This window comes from Primulina huaijiensis, chromosome 4, assembly GCF_012295235.1.
Source record: "Primulina huaijiensis isolate GDHJ02 chromosome 4, ASM1229523v2, whole genome shotgun sequence".
NCBI classification, from domain to species: Eukaryota; Viridiplantae; Streptophyta; class Magnoliopsida; order Lamiales; family Gesneriaceae; genus Primulina; species Primulina huaijiensis.
Window position 1 is genome coordinate 19,363,551 of NC_133309.1, and position 19,589 is coordinate 19,383,139.

Sequence of the window (19,589 nt, forward strand, 5' to 3'; positions counted from 1 at the left end):
AATTTTGCACTAAAAAAATTAGAGCATTTTTCTTTGAGAAGTGTGTGATTTCCTCAACAAATTGAAGAAGAAAATGAAGGAGAATTTTGTGCTAAATTTCGGCCAAGAGGTTAGTGTAGGAGAGAAGGGAGACTTTTCTTGGTGCTTGAAAAAGTAAAGTTAAGCATGTGCATGCCATGTCTTGGATATTGAAAAAGTAGTCTCCCAACCCTTCACCTCTCATGCATGCTTTCTACTTGGGCTTGTAACAATTACAAAGCCCATGGACTTTTATTTAAATATCTCAAACCCATTTGAGACCATTTAAACTTTACTTGATTTTACTCAAGCCCTCTAGTTGAATAATTATTTCCTATTGGGTTCTACAAGACCCAATATTATTTAATTAATTCAACACTTGAATTAATTTAATTATTTGGACTCTACTATGCCACCTAGTTTTTAATTAATTTAACACTTGAATTAATTTTATTTAGTCCATAATAATGTTTATGAAAATCACAATTTTCAAATACATTATTTATTTGGCCAACTTTTAATTTAGGAACACTTCCACAAATTAAAAGTTACATTCCCCTCATAGAAGTCGTACTTCTATTTTTCTTTACGCTTATAAACTCCTTTATAAGCCAATCAACACATTGAACTATTTTACTTCTCAACGGGATCTAGAAAGCTAGTACTTGTGTGGCCCTCAATGNATGAAACCCCTTTCATAATTACCACCAATACTCTGATCAGAGATTTCATACTACATACACATAGGATATCCATACCCGAAGGTAAGCGGTGAATCCCCGACTACAATGCATCGACTCCTATATGTTTCGACAGAACACCCAACCTTGCCACCTGATGACCCCATGAGAGTCGGTAAACAAGTCAAAGTACAACGCTAGCATATAGAGTCTCAATGTTGTCCCGGGTCATAAGGACTAATGGTGTACAACCATAAACTAGGACGTTTCCACTCGATAAGTGAGAACCACTTGGAAAGTCCTTTATGGAAGGTTGTTCAGTGCACTCTACCAGGAGCACCTATATGCATGCTCGGACATCACAATGTCCCCTACCAATGAAACATGGTAATCACATCGCATATACTAGTCTCAACTCGAGCGGCCTATATCCTTCTTATCGGCGGCTGAATCGATTAGGAACTGTTTAGAATATACAGTATTCCAAATATGAGTTTCATGATACTCATCATATGAGCATCTCATATTCTTTCTACTATTTGTATATTCAAGGACTTTATCTATGCAACTAGCATGGGTATACAGATAAAGATGCGCCAAAACAATAATTTCAAATATAATTAAAATAAAGATTGTTTATACATAGAGTTTCATTGTGAACACTCGGCCAACACTTGGCTCGACGGACACTTACTCTAACACAAATTATATGTCGCAAAACAAAAGTTTGATAGCATTAATATAAAGCTTGGAGAGTCTGAGCTAGACTTTGATGAAAGAATCAGCACCATTGTGAATTTAACTAAGTGCTCTAGGAAAAGTATACAACAATCGGGAAGTTGCATTGAAAGTGATGTGAGGCCTTCCAAAGCAATGAGATGTCAAAACAATGAAAATGAGATAATCTAAAGATCTAAGCAAACTGAAACTAAATGATGTGTTCACATATCTAAAGGCTTATGAGTTTAAATTAGAATCAATGGATGGCGAACAATCTACCACCCAACTGAAAAAAGCCTTAGCTGCTACAACAATGGATCCATCACTTTTCAAGGACAAATCATTTAAGCAGTTGAGTAATGATGTCATGTCACTCTTTGTGAAGAAGTTTGGTAAATTCTTGAGGAAAAATCAAGGGAACTTTTAAAGCTCTTACAAAAGATCACATCACAAGAGAGAATCTGGTGATGAAGACAATTCATGTTTCAACTGTAGAAAACTTGGTCATTTCATAGCTGACTGTCCAAAGCCCAAGAAAGATGATCGTAGACCAACAGATAAGGATAAGAGATCCTTTGACAAGAAGAAAAAATCCAAAGATATCAAGAGATCATTCAAGAAGACACATGACCAAAAAGCTCTGGTGGCCTAAAACAATAAGACCTAGTGGGCATATTCTAATTCGTCTGAGTCAGAGAATTCAGTGGGAGTGATGAAGAAGAAGTTCAGTTCCTCAGGGCTAATGTTGATCAAGAATCTACCAGTGAAGAGGTATTCGATTTTAACTCAACTTATTTTACACAAGATGTTTTAATCACATCATTACACGTAGGGGTGAACAAGATTTCGGTTAAACAAAATTAACCGACCGAACCGAGCCAATTCAAAAATTCGATTCGGTTATTTCGGAAATTCAGTTTTCAAATTAAAAAAAATTCGGTTATATCGGTTAATTTGGTTCGTTTATGGTTTTCAAAATTTTGAAATCAGTTAACCGAATTAACCGATATTATAAATAATATTATTTAATTAAATTTTATTATTTATCAATTTTTATATATATTTTAATTTTTAATTTTAAAATCAATCCTAATTCTAATCTATACTCTCGTTCTCACTTCTCTAACTGAATTTCTCGTTCTCACTTCTCAATTCTCCATTTGTGTAGACTGTAGTGTTCAAGAAAAATTACATATATAATTAAAGTTAAATCACAATTTTTTTAAAAACTAATCGGTTAATTCGGTCACCGATTTTAATTCGATTCGGTTTTCATCGTTATAAAAATTAATTCGGTCGGTTCTGTTATGGCTAAATATTTCGGTTCGGTTCGGTTATGGATAATTCGGTTCGATCGGTAACCGAACCAAACGAATGCTCACCCCTAATTACATGATATGGTAAATGAGTATAAAATAATTTCTCAAGCATTCAAGTAATTCAAAGCTTAGCAATCAGTTCTTTTTGACAAGAATACTGAGCCTAACTAGGAACAGTCAGGTGAAATGTGGGGTGTCAAAGAAGAAATTGCAAAGTTAAAAACTGAGAATGAGCGAGTGCGAGTTGAGTATCATTAGTTGAGTTCTGAAAATAAGAAACTAGTTGAACTGGTCAAGCTCTGGAACAAGTCATAAGTCAGTCTAGTGGAAATGCAAGAGTTACAAAAATCATCAGAAGACAGGACTGGTCTCGGTTTCAATAACAATAAAAGCACTTCAAAATCAAGTGTTGGGAAATTATAAGTTTCGGAGTTTGAAAAACCAACCAATAACCGAACTGAAGACCATAACTGAACAATGACCGAATTGATAGACAAAATTCATCATAGAACCGAAGAAGACTTATCAGACTGAAATAGGATTATGCAGAAATGAAGTTAATAAACTAAATTCTCAAAACCTTTAATAAGTCTCAAAACTGATGAACATAAAAAGATTCGGAGATTGAAAAACTGATCGATACTAGAACTGAATGTGAACTAGTATATCTCAACTAAAATACTCAAACTGAAGCTGACATATATTTTATAACTGAAAGAAAATCAGCTAGAACTGATTACCAGATATAGATCATCTTAACTGATCAGTCGACCAGTTTGATTCTTGATAAGTTGGCCACGTCATCAGTTGCATTTGGAATTACAGCAGACAAACTGATGCGATTCTTCAATCACAAAAAGCAAATGCGCTAAAAACGGAGTCACACCCTCGATTCGATGAAAAAAGAACTTTGTGTTGTCCCGAACTTTTTAAAACAAGTAATGGTTTGTGATATTCACCTCTAAGCTATGAAAAGCCTAGCAACAAATATTCACGAAGATAACAATCGATCTCAAACGAACCTTCAAAGAACTCGTCTTTGACAACCCGAGTGAAAAACAATCGACAAACGTCACAAAGTGTTAAACTTTGATAAGTTTGATTTGATAAATACAAAAGGTGTATACAAAACCAAGCTTTGAATTTGAGAGAAAAACTCAATCAATTATATTCTATCTTCAATAATTGTTTACAATGATCAAATTTCGTGTATATATTATTTACAAATAAAAAGATATAAAAAATCAAGCTGCCTAATTAATTTGGACTCTAAACTAGGAAATAAGAATATATTCCCGCAGGCGACGCGTTGGGGTGGCAAAACTTGACCGCCCTAGCGTCGATTGTTCTGGAGCTCGCCATCTAGACAATGACTTTGGTGCTGGGCCGGTAATATTTGACCGCCCTAGCGCGAAGGTTTCTGTGTTCCTCAACATTTAACACTTGAACAACGATCCTATGGCCCGCAAACTCACTTCCATGCATCAAGAACCCTTCGAGATTTGGCGTCTTGCTTGCAAGCTCTTCTCGATTGCTCATGAGTCCATGCAATGCTTCCTTGAACACTACAACAAAAACGCTATCCGTTGTCGTAGGTCATTTAAAACTGTTGTAATTGGCATTGTTGTTGAAAGTGTGTTCAACGACAACGGTTTTAAACCGTTGTCGCAGCTATCATAAATAACCGTCGTTAATACGACGGTTTATGAAATTAGCGACGGCTGAGTCAAAACCCGTCGCTAAAATTAGCGACGATTTTTGAGAAAGCCGTCGCTAATTAGTGACGGTTTAGTCAAAACATGTTGCTAATTTTAGTGACGGTTTAGACATAATCTGTCGTTAATATTTTCAGTAAAATAAAAAAAATTACTTTAATAATGTAATAAATCTACCAGAAAAACTTACAATATGACTAAGTTAACAATATTCATGATCTTAAATAACACATAGAAATTTACAAAGAATTGAAGCAAAAAAACTTATCTTAAATTGAAACTTAAATCGTTTAAGAGAGAAAAATTATTGTAGATGTGAAGAGGTGTGGAGGAAAATGAACTGGTAATGCGGATATTTATAGACAATTTACGATGATTTTTGGTAAAACTTTCGCTAATAGCGACGGTTAAGAAAACAGTCGCTATTAGTGACGGTTGATTCTTACACCGTCGCTATTTTAAAATTTTCGACAGGTTAAGTAAAACCGTTGCTAATTAACAACGGTTCCCTAAAACCGTTGTCGTTTCTCCAAAAAAACACGCTAATCAACAATGGTTAGCTAAAATTGTTGTTGTTTGTCCAAAAAACACGCTAATCCACAACGGTCATTTGTCCAAAAAACACGCTAATCGACAACGGTTTTAACCAAAACCGTTGTCGTTTGTCCAAAAAAACACGCTAATCCACAACGGTTTTTGTTAAAATCGTTGTTAAAAGTAAAAACACAACGGTTTATTCCAATAAAACCATTATATTTTGAGTGTTGTTGAAGACATATTTTCTTGTTGTGGAATCTCCTCATTCCAAACATTAGCATGTCATGTTCGGCTAGATTCATATCACAAACAGACATTCCGTACTTGAGCAAATCAGTAGGCGCACAACAGTCTGATGCATCATACTATTGTCAGAAAAATGTCTACATTGACAAAAATACGATTCAATGGACAATATTCTTAAATGCATTCAATATTATGGAATCGAAGTCCATAAATAGTTAAGGAGTTCAGTTGTGGACAAGATACGCTTTCAGGAGAATATCAGCTACACAACTACACAAGAACACTCGGTTATCAAGTCAGTTTCGATTTATTTTAAAGCTCACATCTAGTTTGCAAATCACAATTTCAAGCTCACACTTCATTGATTTATTCATAGCAGTCAAGATACTATTTGAGCAATTCATTTCTTAACTGATAAGTTTAGAAGAAGCTAAGAATTTCGATTTGGCAGTGTTTAAGTTCAAATTGAAGTGAGTTATTAAATCTTGTTGTATTAATCCAAGTCTTTTAGTGAAAACATATCCTTGAGATAGAAGGGATGGTGTAAAAATATTTGAAGTCTCCGAACATGCAGAAAAATCATAACTATTCAGTTGAGTTTAATAAGCATGCTTGCACTATTAAAAACGTAACTGGTAACATTATTATGATAGGAAATATATTTGGAAACACATATAAAGTCAGTTCGAGTAATCTAATGAATCAGTTTGTCTTGTAGCTTCGAATCTATCTAAAAACAGGTTATGGCATAAGAGGTTGAACCATTTGAACTTTGAAATCATTGCACGTCTGAGTAACTAAGAGACGGTAACTGGTCTGTCAAAAATTGAGTTTTCAAAAGAAAAAATATGTCCATCTTGTCAGTTTGGGAAGCAAGTGAGATTTTTTTTAAAAACAAATGAATTAAATCTTCTACCCGATGCTTAGAACTCATGCATATGGACTTATTCGGTCCAATACCAGTCATGAGATTAGGGGGAATGAAATATACTTTGGTGATTGTTGATGATTTACTTTGATAGTTTTTCTAAGATAAAAAGACCAAACTGCTACACAGTTGATCAAACTTTTCAAAAGACTATTAAATGAATGGTCAGTTGGGATTCACAGAATAAGAATCGATCGTGGAACTGAATTTGTCAACCAAACTCTCTCTCAGTTTCTTGAAAATTTGGGAATCAGACATGAGTTCTCAGCTGCAAGAACACCACAACAGAATGGTGTACCTGAACGTAGAAATCGTACTCTCAAGGAGGCAGCTAGAACTATGCTTGCTAATTCTGGTATTTCTCAAAGGTTTTATGTAGAAGCAGTTAACACGACGTGTTACACTCAAAACAGATAATTGATTAATAAGAATCATTCGAAAACACCTTATGAGATCTGGCAAGGAAAGAAAAATGTTGTCTCATACTTTAAAATATTTGGGTGTAAATACTTCATTCATAATAATGGTAAAAATCACCTGACTGCTTTTGATATTAAATCTGATGAGGGTATATTTTTTGGTTATTCGTCAGTTAGTAAAGCTTATAGAGTGTTTAATAAGCGTACATTTAATGTTGAAGAATCAATGCATGTTATTTTTGATGAAACTGTACTAATTGAAAATCCAACTGATCCAATTGAGCTAACAAATCGCCTAATAAATATCAATTTGGAGGATGATTTTCTGAAGTCATTCCAACTGAAGCAAAAGAGACTGGTCAGTTGCAAACTGAACCAGTTACACAGAACAGTTTGACAAATCCAAACTACAGATGGAATAAAAATCATCCACATGATTTGGTAATAGGTGACCCATCTGATCCGGTAAAAATAAGAAAACAAATGTTCAATTTATTTGTATACTTTGCTTTTATCTCTCAAAGGTAGATAAACTGAAAATTAAATAGGCACAAAGTTGTTTCTGGATGTTCGGAGATTTCAATACCAACTACGTCACCCCTTTTTCTTTTCGGAATGATTGCACTAAAAGATTTTGATAATTACAAATAATTTGAAATTACCCACTTCAGTAGGACTTAACAATGTATAACTGAAACTCTTAGGATACTCCAATCTAAACAGTTTGAGCAATAAGACTTCTTACTCTCAACTACAAAGATTTCACACAGTGACGGAGCCAGGATTTGAAATCTACCCGAGCTAAATTTTTTTAACAAAAAACAAAATAATCCATAACAATTAAAATCATAATTATGATACATGTTCATCGTAGTCTCAAAAAGTTTCTCATTAACAAGATCTTCAATATTTTCGTTATTGAACTAGCAAGATTCCAAAACCGACAAAACATTGACAATGTAATATTATATCTCCATAAACCTGCAAGAAAAATTAATGAAGATCAAATAAATGAATATCTCTTTCTTCTATAATGTTAACCTTTTCTTAGAGCAACCACACCCATTTAACACCCTTTCTCTATTGTGAGTGGGCGTAAAGGGGAGGGTTCATATGTTTGAACGCCCCTCTATCCGCTTATTTTTTTTAAAAAATTGGTCATTTAGCGACGGTTTTTCAAAAACCGTCGCTATTTGCGACGGATTTGCACAAATCGTCGCTGAACGCGGGCCCCACACACGTGATGATGTTTCCTTATTTAATGTTATTTAATGTATTGGTTTAAATTTCAAATTTTCATTTTTTAAAAATAAATTCGGATATTAAAATAAATTAAAAATAATGTTAAATTAAAAACTAACGGTTGTTTTTATTTATAAAATTAAAAATTTTTTTAACGGCTAATTAACGGTTAGTTAACGGCTAGTTTAATAAAAAAAAATAATATATTCATCTATAAATATTCACACACTACACAAATTATTTCAAACATCAAAACATATTATTCTTCACTCCAAAAATATTTTTTTTAAAAAATAATTTCTTATAATAAATTATTAATTTTAAATAAATGACACTCATAAAATTAAATTATTTTACGTACTAAATATATAAAAACATATTATTATTAATATAAAATAATAATAATTTAAATTTCTTAAAAAATTTGAAATTGAATTTATTTAATTTAAAGTAAGAATAAGATGAATGAGTGGACAGCGGATCCGACAAATAATGAGTGTGAATGTTAAAATGAATGTAAGAGAATAGATGTGTTAATGTAATGTGTATGTGGCATGTGGACCCTACGATTTTTGATGAGGTGGTGGGTGTTATAACAATAACGAATGCGGGTGCCCTTATAATAAAATGTATCGAAAGAAGCGTACTGTACTTTTTAAACAACTATGATTGAGTTCCAAATAGATTCATTATCATTATTTTGGATAATGGGATATCATTTTGTGTGTGTTTTGTGGTTTTGAGTGTGTGTTTCTTCTTAGTGTGTTTTCATGTGCTTCTTATATTTGTAAAAATAGTTCTCTCATTTACACAGTCCCAATAAACATACTCATATACACACTATCAAGGTTTAAATTTCCTGCTCACATTTGTAAAACATAATCAAACACATTTCAGAAGCCATTTTCAAATCTTTCAAGTTGTAAATAGTAGCAAACACCACCTTCATTTTAGATTTGGACGTATTTTATTCCCAGGCTTCTTCAAAATGCAATCAATACACAAAAGGGAGAGCACAAATGCACAATCAATACATAATATACATTCACCAGTAGAATGACAAATTCAACTTGAATTTGAGCAGCTTTAGGAACCCATGAAGTTCTTAAACAATACGTAAAAAAAGAAGAAGCTATTTTCAGAATTACTTCGTGAACACACCGCAACATTACCTCTTAATTCTCAGGTTTCGAATTCTCGATGCAGCCTTAATCACCAATTGAAGTCAACGGCACTGCAACCTGAAAATAATTATCAGTTTTCGAGTTCTTAACATTACCTCTTACTTCGAATTCTCGATGCAGCCTTAATTCTAAGGTTTCGAGTTCTTAACATTACCTCTTACTTCGTCAACGGCACTGCAACCTAAAAATAAACAACCGCACTCAACAATTGAATATCTTCTCTTCAGTGGCAGAGCAAAAAAGCCACAAGACCTAAGCTCTTCAAATTTAAGCCCATTTTCTTAATGGGGTGAGAACATGTTTATTATTTTTGTTAATTGGGCCACTGGGCTAAATTACATTTGGACCAAATTTCATATATTAAAATAATTTGATTTTTTCGGGCCACCCAGGCTGTAGCTCAGGTGACCCAAACTCTCTCTCCGCCCTTGATTTCACAAAGAAATTCTAAGTACAAATTTGATTCTCAATATGATCAAATAATGACTCTTCAGCGTGTTCTGACCATTTTACTTTGGCTTGCAGAAAGCTTCTTCGGAGGAGGTGAGTTAATTCAAAAAGTTCGGAGATAGAGTGTCACAGTCTAACCTTCAAAGCTTGTTCAACTGATCTATTTATAGTTTAATCTGCAACGTTAATCTTTTTCAAAATAATATGTCTGTTTCCAAACACAGATATCGTTGTTGTCATATCATCGTCATTTTTTATATATCTTGAAAGTGCGTATGAATCTGACATTCTGTTAAAATTCGGTGACTGTTGGTACAGAAAACTTTATCAACTATTTCAATTGGGCTCTTGATCTTTTATCACTGATGATTATAGTGATTCTTCAGATAATGCTTCGATTTGATTTGACTTATCGACTTATATAAACTGCCTATTAGGCTTCATTAGTTTTCCTTGAATCAGTTTGGTTATAATAATCTTATCAGTCTGGCTCTGTATTCAGTTGAGTTCCTTAGAGAACTTCTTCTTATGAATATCCAGTTTTCCTTTTCTAAATTCTGTTGAGTTAAGCTCTGTAATTATCCTTTGGATCAGCAGCTTTGTTAAATCACCAAAATTTATAATGTTCTAAATATTTTGAATGAGAATTTGAATTCGATGCTTGAAAATTTATAATCACCATTTTATATATGTTAAAGTTTTACTCTTTTCGAATATATATATATATATATGTGATTGGAAATATATAATTAATTTTAAGCAAAACATTGACATTGTAGAGTACCATGGTTGTAAATTTAAATTAAAAATGTTAAGGAGTCCATTTTAACCTTGTGAATGGGATCAAAATGGCGTGAACCAATTTTTTTTTTTTGAATATGTTAATCAAAGCCATATTCCTAAACATACGTAACAAAAAGTGAGTTTAAACATATAATAAATCACTTAATATTTCGTAAAATTTCATCCCATATGCTCTTTTTTCCCTAAAATATTGCAGCCCCACAATTTACTACCGCCATGTGAATTACCTACAAATATAATGCATAAAGTGAGATCACATGGCAAAACAAAGAATCAAAGTGAAAATTACTCGAACCAAACTAAAAGCAACAAATAAAACTTACAAAAAACAAGGTTATGATACAAGTGAAATACAGAGAGATTTAAAGAAACGGTCACAATCTATACATACTTATCGACGAGGACGAGGACGGCGACGGCGACGGTATCTTCCATGTCTAACTTGTCTTTCGGTGCGACATGCTTGTGACCGGCGGGACATCGAGACAACTTTCATGCTCAAGAGCATACATATGGTAACAAAATTCACAAAGCAACCAAAAATCTATGGTTAAGAGTCAATGAAAACAACCCTTCAACCACAAAGTTATTTTCCAATACACAAAACATTTCTAACACGAAAATTCTGTCACAAGAAACAGCAGGGTGTCTTTTCTTATCAAAACATAGGCCAGCAGCCCACCCTGACCCAGCCAGCTTCTAAAGAACATGTATAAATTTTTGGAAATTTTTTGGCCAAAAAGGAGTCGTACCTTAAATAATATAGCAATAGGTCGTTCGATTGAAAATCCTGAGTCCACCCCAGCCCATGACTTCTCTCTCAAAGTTAAGCAAGTAATGATGCCAATACAATAGTTGCGTTATCTTTTTCTTCAAGTGAGAAATCTTGGTTGTTGGAGGATGTTATTGCTTGGTATATTTTTACGAAGCTAACGTCTCATTTTGCTTTATACGTACTCTTCCTAGGAATATATTCTCGTACTTTATATGGTTATAGTACTATAATGTCTGGTTTATACGCTATAAACCAATTTTAGTCCTGCATATACATTGTATTTTCTTATCAACTGCGTTTCCTTTTGATTTTTGTATACTGTTTGGTGAGTTTAGAGTTCGAAGTATACTTATTTTCTTGAAATAACTCCGAAAATTTCTAGAAAAATGGCGTGATAAATTCATTTTTCGTTGAGAAAATCAGTTACAACAATGTCTTTGATTGGTTTAGTCTCTGCTTGGAGCAAGCGTAGGAGAAGAAAGTCTGAAGATCAGATCAATCCCTGTATGTTTCAGTTCCCGATTTCCAAAGAAGTTTTTTATGTTGATACAAGTTTTTTATCTTGGTTTGGAATAAAATTCTTGATTTGCAGGGATTTATAAGCAACTGGAGTACAGGAAAAATGAATGTGGGAATCCGCCAGCGAAAAGGCACGCTTCATCTGTTTTTACTCTCAGAGAAATGGCAGAGGCAACTTCTTCTTTTAGCGATGAAAATTCATTAGGAAAGGGTGGATTTGGTCGAGTATACAAAGGAACACTGCGATCTGGAGAGGTATGTTTTAGCACGAATTTCTTGTTCTCTTTGGTGTTAAATTCTTGCCTCGAATTGATGATGAAAAAATTTGTTGATCTACAAGGTTGTAGCAATCAAGAAAATGGAGCTGCCACGATTCAAAGAAGCAGAAGGGGAGCGAGAATTTCGGGTAGAAGTTGATATTTTGAGCAGATTAGACCATCCAAATCTTGTGACATTAATAGGGTATTGTGCAGATGGGGAAGCATAGGTTCCTTGTTTATGAATATATGAACAAAGGGAACCTGCAAGATCACTTGAATGGTTTGTCTTCTACTTTTGTTTTTCGAACATATTGTTTCTAAACTGTCGTATTATGGGACGTGCGACAAATATTCAGGCAGTAAAATAGTAGATATGATCTTAAAATTAGCAAAATATTTGAAATGATTTGATCATGGGATTTTAGGGAGAGGAGAAGTGAAGATGGATTGGTCAGTAAGGTTGAAAGTGGCTATCGGAGCTGCTAGAGGACTTGAATACCTGCATTCAAGTTCTGCTGTTGGGATTCCTATTGTCCACAGAGACTTCAAATCCACCAACATTCTTCTTGACAGTAACTATGAAGCAAAGGTAAGAATCTGTTATTTACAAGCCTAGATAGGAGCGAATCCACGAAACCTTTTTCATTTGAACCGTCAACTAGCCCTGTTCATCAACTGTTTCATCCATTCTTAAAGTGAAAAATTACAAAATTGGAGTTGATTTTACTAGGTTTGTGTTTGTTTTTGCATGGATGAGTGCAGATATCAGATTTTGGGCTAGCAAAGCTGATGCCAGAGGGACAAGAAATATGTGTGACGGCTAGAGTGCTCTGTACTTTCGGCTATTTTGATCCAGAGTATACATTGGTATGATATGCTTTCAAGTTTCAAGAAAATAAGATCACTTCTATCATTTTCTGTTGCAAGAACATGAAGAGGACCAAGATTTTCAAGTGATTAACTCCGAGATCAAAAATTTTACTATATTTTTTTAAGGAAGAATGTTAAAGATTTTTGGGTTCCCTGTCTAACTTGGAGTTCATCTAATAACTTAAAAAAAGAGCTTTTATTTTTCCGTTTTTAATGTCTTTGGATGGGAATTAGAAACTAAGAATAGAAGGTCTAATTCTAACTTCAATTTACAAAATGGCGAGAGAGACTGAGCTATGGACGTGTATAAATAAACCTTTGAAACAGACAGGAAAACTCACTTTACAAAGTGATGTATACGCGTTTGGAGTCGTTCTACTTGAGCTTTTGACAGGAAGGAGGGCAGTAGACCTGAACCAAGGACCAAGTGACCAAAACTTGGTACTAAAGGTACTTCAGAAACGCGACTTTCTGAGGATCAATTTAGAATGTTCAGAAACCAATTGAAATTATAACAAGCATTACCAAATTACAATTCATATGCTTGAAACTTTCACAGGTTAGACACATTTTGAATGACAAGAAGAAGCTGAAGAAGGTGATCAAGAAAGAAATGGAACGGGGATCATACACAATGGAGTCGATAGCCATGTCTGCGAATCTAGCATCGAGATGTGTCCGGTCAGATAGTAAAGAACGGCCCTCGATGTCAGAATGTGTAAAGGAACTTCAAGTTATTAGGTACACTAATTCTAAAGGACTTGGGATGGCAATGCATACACTTAGAATGACATAAAAATTGTTCTGTTCAAACGGTATATATGTGGCAAAAAACATAGTTGTTATTCTCCGATTCTTGAATTCATATTACAGTGTCAAAGTGAATAAAAGATCAACATATCATACATGCTAAATATGATTGTAATGTTTCAGCAATTTTAAGTGTTCGGGAGATGAATGTTCTTGTGTAGAGAATTGAATATTTATTGCTTCATAACTTCAGTACCAGCTAACACTCTTAACAGTTAAATGTATGACATATATAAAATGCATGTGAAAATCAACTAAGATGATAAACTTGTTAGTTGTTTATTATGCTGAATCATCAACTAAAACACAATTTGTGGGAAAAAACGTGTTTTCCAGATAAGATGATGCCTTACTACTCCCAACACCTTCACTCAAATCTCGAACACAAACTGGTAAAAGACCCCATTTTTCTCTCTTGTATTCGCTTTCCAACCTCTGGATCAAAAGCAGATTCAAAAATCTAATCAAGTAATGTAAATTAAATGTTCCACCAGGGGCGAACTTGAGATAAGTACATACAAAATTTGAATCTTTTTTAACTTGAAGAAAACAGTGACTTCCTCCGCTAGCCACCGTTAGGCCTGGTCTTGATCATTTCTAAAACTATTTCATTCCATGTATCAATTGCCCAAGGCAAACACCAATGTACACAATCATTCTGCACAAGTTCAGTTACTCCATTAGCAAATGGGAAGGGGTTCATATAAGGTCCAGGATGCCCATCTGGCCTTAACAAAGTCAACTTGCTAATATCCAAAGCCTCAAATATAACATTATTTCCATATTTTTTAGCCTTTAACTTTGCTTCTTTAACTTCCTCCAACCCAATTCTCCTCATTTCTGCATTCATTCCTTCAAGAACCACCTCATTTTCCCCAGAAGGTTGAATCTTGGGGCAAGCAACAAATTTATTCCATTCCCCTTCAAAATGGTGACGTGAAAATGTTACCAAAAACACATGAATGGGATTTCTTTGAAGCCCTTCTCTTCTTGATCACTTCTTTGAATGTTGTGTTTAATACCTTGCCAAAAACATCATAGATCTCAATCTCAGAATAGTTTTTACAGTAGTGGCAACCTAGCCATAGTAATAGACTGCAGGATGTAAATACCAATGTCCAATAGATAAAACAAGCATATCTATATGGTCCAAATCTGCTGCCCAGCTCTCGTCCAATGAATTCAAGAAAAGGGTGTTGAAGTTATTTTCTGTGTTTTTCTCAATCCCTTTTACCAGAAACAGCGACCAGTATGTTGAGATATTGATGCTTTGATCTGGCAAGTTCCACGTACTTTCTGAACTTGTTCTCTCCCTCATCTGTATAGAAAAGTTGGGGTATTGCAGCGGTGCAGACCATGCAGAGGAGTGACTCCAATTGGTTCCTTGCAATGGAGTCTCCTAAAAGGCCATATGTTTGTTCTCGAGTAGTTTAAGGAAAGTCTTGGGGGTCAAATCTTGGGAGTTTGCGGTGTCTTGGCTTCCATTTCCAATGAAGATAATCCTTGTCTGGCCTGCCAAAAAGCATGCAGTTTTTGCGATACTTGATTGTTTCACATGCGGTGACATTGTACAAAGGGTCCAATTTATTTGGATCCTTCTCCCATTTGCGTAGTCACATAATATAATTCTTGAAATGTGACATTTTTGGCCAAAACTTCTGCAAGAAAGCAACATATATAAATCGGACATTATGCATAAAACAAATATCAACAACAAAAAAGACTATAGATTCCTGAAAATCTCATTTCACGAAGTTGTGAATCAATTAAAAAAAAAAAATAAAGGAAAATGGGGTGAGGCCATAAACAATATAGGGCAAAAATCTTTTCAAGAAATTGGAAGGCATTTGTTCTTTGAATGGACTTAGCAAAAATTAATATTATTGATTTTCAAAATCATAACACACGCAGTCATGCCCTCGTATTGTTAGTTAGTAACTAGTGGTGATTAGGTGCGCATTGTGAGTTTTAAAAACAATTAATTAGTAAAAATATTTGTCAACTTATTAAGATTTGGGTAGACAATCTTCTCAATTGGAGCAAATTTTTCCTTTTATCTAGATTAAGATATACATAAAATAAATTGTAATTAATTAATAAAAAGTAAGAGCATTTTATAATAAGAATTGTCATATCAACCAACCAAAATTAATTAATATAAAAGTCACATTCTTAATAATATAGTAAGATATTATGACATGCTAGCACGTAATAACGATATGAGAGCTCCATTTATTTAACGTATATTCAAATTCAAAATCAATTTCTATATATCCATCATTATTTGGTACCGATTATATATATTAAGAAGCAATAGTTATTCTGAGGACGATCAGAACTTGAAGTTTAGACGGCTAAAATATTGAAGTTACACTATTAAAATTTATTATAGTTTTTTGGTAAAACGTCAAATGATCGGTACAACATTGATATCAGAGGAAAAGTCGTTGTTGAATATTTAATTTCAAGGATTGCAATGCAACGAGTTCAATTATTAAGAACATGATTATTAAGTAGCAATATATTCTTTATCGATGAGCAATTGAAATATTGTGTTTAGAATACATGGTAGGATCAAACATTTATCGCTTACCAAAAGGAATAGCTATTGATAATTGTACAATTATAAAATTTTAAGTTTACAAAAATCTAAACATCATGTTAAGTTGTTCATCGGTAGGGAAATATATTGCTTCCTAATAATCATCCTCTTAATGATTGCACTAGTTGCAATGTCTGAAAACAGAATATCCGACTATGTCATTAATTCTGATATCAATTATTGGACCAATCATTACAACTTATTACAGATTTTTGGTGAATCGCTAAGCGAATGGTCCAATAATTTGTATCAGAGTTAAAGTCATTGATGCATATTCAATTTTCAAGGATTGCAACAAAGTGTAATTATTGGAAAGATAGATTAGTGGGAAGCAATATTTTTCTCTACGGATGAACAATTGAAACACACGGTGTTTTGTATTTTTATATAGTTAAAATTTTGGAATTGTACTATTAGCAATACTTATTGCTTTTCGTTAAAAAATAAAAGATANATTTATTAATTATGATTATCACAAAATTTAATTTGTGGGTATGCTCGTGAATTAAGCAGTTGCTCTTCAATTCAAATAATTTATTTTTTAAGAAAAATAAACGATAAATAATCTTTTTCTGTATAACTAAATTAAAATAAACTTACAACTCTATTTAGTTCGTACGATAAGATGACGAATAATGTATGATATATGAATAACTTTGATTTCGAAATAGCAGAAATAATTTCATGTCGTTTGTGAATCGATTTTTTGTTGTTTCTTAATTTTGTTTAATTAGTTTATTTATTGACATCATGATCCGAGGAGGCTAGAACCAACGCCAAATCGGGAATCCACGTCGTTTAGATTAGAAGTCATATTTTCATCTTTTGTTTTTGTCAATTGGTATCGTTAACGACACAAAAAATTTGTGTCACAGTTTCATCTCTAGTACAAGAGATCGAGGTAAAAATAGAAATATATAATGTCAATTGGGCTGGTTGAAAAAAATACTTCCAGGTTAAGGCCCAAAATCATTGGCCTTTACGCTAAACGGGTTAGGCCCAACATTAAAAAAAGTATTCTATCTTGGTATAAATTGCAGGTTAAACCCACTGTTTTTTAGCTCCAATTTGAATAAATTAAATTTAACATATACTTCTATAATTTTAATGGTTTCAAAATTATGCAAAAGAAATAGTATAAATATTCAATTTCTTATACAAAAAAATTTAAAATTGTGATTAAATATAATTTATATTGATCAAGTTGTTTAAATAATGCAAACTGAGCTGTCAATATATAAACTTAAAACTTAAAATTAGATTACACTTGGGGACCGAAATCGAATTAAAAGTTCTCATTTTGATTCTGATCATTTCGAAGGTTTTCTTTTAAATACAGGCTTCTCATTAGGTCAAAAATTATAATTATTAGTAAAACCACAACTTTATTTCTTTCTACTTGTGACAGCGCAGAATACACTTACTTGGTTCTAATCGATCGGGCTGTTAGGCCAGTGAGTCCGGAGAAGTACGTGTTTATCTGCTGATGTGGTAGAATCTAGTTAATTAGATTCAATATTTTAAACCTTCTTTGAGTGAGGTTGACTCCTGCTATTTCAATTCAACTTACTTTCAAGAATCAAATGAAGAATAAACAGAAGAACGTAGAATAGGAAGCAGAACACAGAATAAGAGCCAAGAAGAAAGGGATAGAGAACGCAATTAAATTATTGTATTGTTCCCCTTTTTCCATTACAAACCCATATGAATATATCTTTCTCAGTAGTCATTAGCAACTCTTGAAATTCTATGGTATCTTAACATGCTACTGGGAAACGTAATCTTTCATCCAACATGGAGCTTTACGGGTCCTTACCGTTTGATCTTCCCACTGGTTGGCTTTCTTTGTTTCTTTTTCCTGTGCTTCTGGAGCTTTCCCAATTTCATTGGTATTCCCAAGTTCTTGAGAATAATCGGCGATAATTTCTTAAGAGTGGGCCTCTTTATTTTCAGCTCACTCTTTTACAACTCTTTGGGCCATGGTGTTGTCAATAGGTATGTTCAATAGGCTATCATTCCCCTCTCCATCGAAAGTGACCTTGTCCCCAAGGTCTAGTTGGGGAAATTCATGAACAAAGTTTGAAAAATCAACCCACGTGGACTCCTCGGGTACAGAATTGGACCACTGAACAAGGATTTGAGGAACCAATGTACCTTTTCTAAAGAGCTTGCGTTGTGCTAAAATAGCTAAAGGAAAGCGAACGAACTTATTTCCCACAACCACTGCAAGCAGAACAGAAGGGGCACTTGGCAATGGTCCTTTAAATGGTTTCAGTCGAGATACATGAAAAACGGGGTGAATTTTGCTATCTATAGGTAATTCTAATCTGTAAGCCACAGAACCAACACGCTCGAGAATGCGAAAGGGACCAAAATAACGATAACTTAGCTTGTGATCTTTGTGTTTCGCAACTGATATTTGGCGGTAAGGCTGCAATTTTACCAGCACGAAAGAACCAGGTTCAAGATGTAAATCTTTACTATGGTGGTCAGCTTGAATTTTCATGCGGTTTTGTGCACGATGAAGGCATTCTTTAAGAGTTCGTAGAATAGCATCTCGTGTGCTTAGTGTAGAGTCTAAAGAATCATTATCTGAACTGCTGCGTAAATAGCTGGGAATTGAAGGGGGTTGCTTTTCAAATAAAGCTTTAAATGGTGACATGATAATAGATGAGTGCAAAGCAGTATTATAGCTATATTCTGCCCAACCTAAGAATGAATACCACTTGTGGGTGTATCAGCCACAAATGCCCTCAAGTAATCTTCTAAGCATCGATTAAGGACCTCAGTTTGTCCATCGGTTTCTGGGTGATAAGCAGATGTCTTGCGTAAAGTAGTCCCTTGCAATTCAAATAGCCGTTTCCAAAATTGACTAGTAAAAATTGGGTCACGATCTAAAACCAAAATTTTGGAATACCGTGCAAACGGACCACCATGTTATTGAATAAATCAGTGACCGTTACAGCAGTAAAGTGGGTTGGTAATGCACCAAAATGTGCGTATTTGGACAATCGGTCCACCACCACAAGAATAACTGTATATCCTTTAGATTTGGGAAGTCCGACAATAAAATCAAGAGATAAATCATCCCAAACTTGGTCAGGAATTGTCAGGGGTTGGAGCAAACCATATGGTGGGGCTGTAGAGTACTTAACATGTTGACATATTGAGCAGCGACGCACAAATTCTTTCACATCTTGACGCATTGTCGACCAGAAAAAATTAGCCATAACACGGGCCAAAGTTCTTGCAACATCAGCATGACCTCCTATCGGTGTTTCGTTGTATTCTCTGATAATGGAGGTGCATAATGGTGATTCGGAAGAGAGATAAAGTTTTCCCTTGTAGAATAAAATTCCATATTGTACCTTGTAAGCACCATCACTCAAGTCCCCAGAATGAAAGCGATGGTGTAAATCTCGTAAGTGAGCATCGATTGTATTCATCTGTCGTATCTCCGTAAGAATAGAAAAAATTGGACATGTTATAGA

General features: G+C 34.0%; 2 pseudogenes; one reads left to right on the forward strand and one right to left on the reverse strand.

Annotated features, from left to right (window-relative positions):
- The first annotated feature begins 11,035 nt into the window (after positions 1 to 11,035).
- Positions 11,036 to 13,666, forward strand: LOC140974732 (probable serine/threonine-protein kinase PBL28; annotated as a pseudogene).
- A 395-nt stretch (positions 13,667 to 14,061) lies between these two features.
- On the reverse strand, positions 14,062 to 17,071 carry LOC140974946 (xyloglucan O-acetyltransferase 1-like; annotated as a pseudogene).
- Positions 17,072 to 19,589: the final 2,518 nt, after the last annotated feature.